This window comes from Pygoscelis adeliae, unplaced genomic scaffold (assembly GCF_000699105.1).
Source record: "Pygoscelis adeliae isolate BGI_AS28 unplaced genomic scaffold, ASM69910v1 Scaffold160, whole genome shotgun sequence".
Lineage (NCBI taxonomy): Eukaryota > Metazoa > Chordata > Aves > Sphenisciformes > Spheniscidae > Pygoscelis > Pygoscelis adeliae.
The window spans coordinates 4,269,084-4,273,204 of record NW_008824035.1 but is presented as its reverse complement, the minus strand read 5'-3'; the positions used below and the strand labels follow the sequence as shown (position 1 = coordinate 4,273,204).

General features: G+C 40.5%; 1 protein-coding gene across 1 annotated transcript in view; it reads right to left on the bottom strand.

Annotated features, from left to right (window-relative positions):
* The window catches only part of INO80D (INO80 complex subunit D), a 39,832-nt gene that overhangs the window by 33,916 nt on the left and 1,795 nt on the right, over nucleotides 1-4,121 (bottom strand). The window contains exon 2 of the mRNA XM_009332098.1: nucleotides 3,720-3,789. The gene's annotated coding sequence lies outside the window, so the exon portion shown is untranslated. The remainder of the gene's footprint in view (nucleotides 1-3,719; nucleotides 3,790-4,121) is intronic.

The window sequence follows — 4,121 nt, the reverse complement described above, 5'->3', positions numbered from 1 at the left end:
GGTTTAGATTGGACGTGAGGAAAAATGTCTTTACTGAAAGAGTGGTGAAACATTGGAACAGGCTGCCCAGGGAAGTGGTTGAGTCACAATCCCTGGAGGTATTTAAAAGACATGTAGATATGGTGCTTAGGGACGTGGTTTAGTGGTGGACTTGGCAGTGCTAGGTTAATGGTTGGACTTGATTATCTTAAGGGTCTTTTCCAACCTAAATGATTCTGTGATTCTATGGTTTGCAAGGTGACTGTAAAAAGAGAAATTAAAGACTTAAATACACACAGGTACACACCTGTGCAACTGTCAGGCATAGGAAGAAGCCAGCTCCCAACTGCTGTTAGTACTGGCAAGCAGGCATAATCAGTTCCCTTGCAGCGCAGCTCCAAGAAAACAAAGCTGTAGCTTTGCACTCTACATACCCTCTCCCAAAACAGTTAAACAGTCCTTCAGAGAGGCTGGGAAACAGTGTAGCAGCAAACTTTGGGGAGGAATCTTTGCTAGACCATACTGAGTATCAGCATTATGTCATATAGAAATTTGGTACCTGACATCATCTGTAGTCTACAGAGAAGTTAATGGCCTAATCACTATTAGAAAGCCCAAAGCATTATAGCCCCAAAACTCAATTGGTAATTTTGAGAAAACACCATACTGAAAGTATTAGAATATTTTAAATCATGTGGGTTGGATACATTCTTAAACATATTCTCAGTACTTGACATTCAATGTATGTAAGACCCTTTTAGGCAATGGAATCCCCAAATGCATTGTAAATTGCAAGGCAATTATATGTCTGTGGTTAAAAGATGTATAATTAAGAGGACTGATCTCAGAGCTTCACACATTGCATCCAAACAAAAGCCACGATTAAAGAGGTCTTAACTGTATTGTTTTGTATTTGCTAATACTAGCGGCAGACTTCATGTTAAATTGCTTGGTGTGCTCATGACATCTCACAGACAAGGTACAATCATCTACATATGCTTCCAAAACCATCAGCCTGGGGCCAGAAGTGGAACATGGATCTCCAAGAACCTCAGTTTTTCCACAAAACCAAATAGCATAAATAGTAGTTTTGTTGATTCCTCAACTTGACCAAGAAAGAACAATTCCCTGTGTTGCTACTGTGACCCTTTTGCTGAGACTAACAGTAAATACATAGATTTTAAGATGTTTGGGCAACATGGAATTTGATGAACAGAGACCATAAAAATCATTGCAAAGAGAGAGGCGGCATTTAAAGCTACCTTACAGTAAAACCTTTCAGTCAGCATTAGTAAAAACTGTATTATTAGAGAGAAAGCAAAAACATTCCTTTTTTCTATTTCATACTAAGAGACTTTAGGCAACTCGTACCTCTCTGTGAAATGCTCTGTTCTATCAAGAGAAGCTGCACCACATCTAATTGTGGTTGACATCAACACCACAAAGTTGTAACTTCTGTCCCCATTCTGTGATCTAACCATAAATTTGGCTGAGTTCTGGCCATTTAAGAGCTCAATTCTCTACTACGCTCAGCTACCAAACCAAGCCTGCTGTAACTCTGGAAACAAGAGCCTTTTTGTTAGTAAAAGCATCCAAATTGAGACAGAAAACACTGGGAAGCAACCAAAGTCAACTACAAGAGTTCCTGTAGGGAACACTTTTATTAACTAGAGCACAATCCTTACTCAAGAAGACCTCTGAAGAGCCTCGCGCAAGTCAAGGTACTGCACACACATGCAAGTACTCTGACAGATCAAGGCACTTAGCATGTTAAGATCTTACTAGACATTTTTAGTTACCACCTGGAATCATATTTTGGACTACTTTTTTTTTATATGTTAAAATCTACCCAGGAAGATAAAAGCAGCAACATTGTCCTCATTCTGCCTTTTCAGAAAGCTTATTACTTCAACTCTGCAAAAAGGCAGTTTATATTGCATAAGGATGTTCGATATATTAACAGAAAAGCAGCAGTATATTTTAGGCAATACTGGTAATATAGATTATGCTTCAGAATATAATGCAATAAATACAGAGCTAAATTTAAGTATTATTCCTAATAATAATAATGGCTAGAGAACTTACAGACTTGTAACAAGTTTCAATCAAAAGCAGAAAACATAACTAAGAGGAGGGAAAATAACTCTTTTTGTTCCAAAACTGAACAGGTTCTTCTTTTTGTTTTCCTACACAAAATGAACTTAAGCAGGAATTTTAATTTCAGCTGATTCACTCATCTGATAAATGGTACCTTAAAGAAAACATGACAAAGACAGCCCAAAGCCCAAAAAACAACAAACATTCAAGACTCTAGGAATTTTAGAAACTTCAAAGGATTTCTAAAGATAAAAGGTGTTAAGTAGGAAGATTCATAACTGTCGCTAAGAGCACATTCCTATAGATTTCAATAAAATAATTTCTTGAACATGGCTATTCCTGACCTAAGGTTCAAGACGGGCTCCATATCTTTGGAAGTCTTTTGAACAAGGATTTCTCTGTTTGAACAGAAGGTCTCAGGGCCCAGTCCTGCAATCGCATCCTCACAGACAGATTCTCATGCTTGCACAGAAGCACACTTATTTCAGTGTGGCTATAAACAGGCCCAGGTTTTGCCAGGGCAAGCGGGGCTGCAGAAAGGTGGCCTTCAGATGCAGCAACAAATGGAACACTTAGGCCATTGCAACATCACAGAAATGCACTTTAAAACGTTATCTCAAAATATCAAAACCATGATCCTGAGAGAAAGCAGAGACTAAACATACCACAGCATACCTTGCATCTGTACTTGAATGAAAAAAAGGCTGTAAGTCCAAGTCTTTTATTTATTCAAATAACAGATAACCTGCACTTGCATATGAGGTTAAGCAAAATCCCTTAGTCTTATTTTTAGTCCCGATGCTGCAAAGACAAACAATCTTATTTCCACAAAATACTGCAATATCATTCTTGCTTCAGTGGAAATACTCAATAAATAAAATAAAGCAGTAGAGCTCCTCACAGAGCAGCCTTTTAGCAGTTATAAGCTATCCAAGTTTCAATATGATATTACAATAAATTTGTACCTCCTAAGGATTTACCATACTGTGACAACACAGTACATGCAACTCTGTAGGACCAGGCCCTACATACAAATTCATTCACTCATCATAAAAATACTGAAACATCAAAATAACTCCCACTAAGTAAATTTCGGGTTGCTTTCTGTAGATAATTTAGCTTTACAATTAATAAAACCTGTCTGATGTATGTATATACTACAAAAAATCACATAAAAGGCTGAAGATGGCTGCAAAAATGTCACCAGGCTGTAAGTAACAGCTTCATACAAAACACAAGCGCTCCGGTTCATCAATCAGCAGCGGTACCTGGTGGGTACGGCCTTAGCGTGAAACACTGCCAGTACAGGCGTGCCCATAGTAGAGGGCACTTGACTACAGGGGAACGATGAGTTGCCCTAAATTTGCCAATTTTCTTTTTAAGTCTACCAATCCTCAAAAATTGAGAACATTCTTAAAATAGACCTTCATCGTATGTTGTTAAGTAACAAAGTTAGAACTCTAGATGTATCTATTTTAATCAGATGGCATAATGTAAGGCTTTAAGGTAAGCATTACTGTAATTTCCAAAATTCATTTGAGGTTACCTGTACAAAGCCATTAGCATTTTGAGCTAAAAGACATATTAAGGAACATTTGACCAAAACTAGACACCTCCCACACTAGAAACCGGAGCTATTTCACCTGTGCCGGGTGAAGCACGTTGGTGGGTTTTCCAGTGGACTCACTTCACAACTACCAGACGTTCTTTTCCCTGAAAAAAAAGATCCTTTCATTTTCAGTTCTGGGAGGCAGCAGCACCTCACAGGGACCCCCTGCCCCAGCGGGACCCCGGCAGGGACACGAGAGGGGGCCAGGGCCCAAATCCAGACACGGCCCTTGCTGCGTAGGGGCCACTGAGGTGATCCCTTCCCCTGGCTGCAGGACCAGCGGGCTGTTGCCCGGGTCTCGCTGACGCCAACCCGTCCTGGGACAGCAGGGGTGGCTAAGGGACCCCGGCCCGGATCCCGACGGGGCTGAGGTGGCTGCCAGCCCCCGCACGTGGCGGGGCACTAAGGCGAGGCCGAGGAAGCCCCTCGCTCCTGT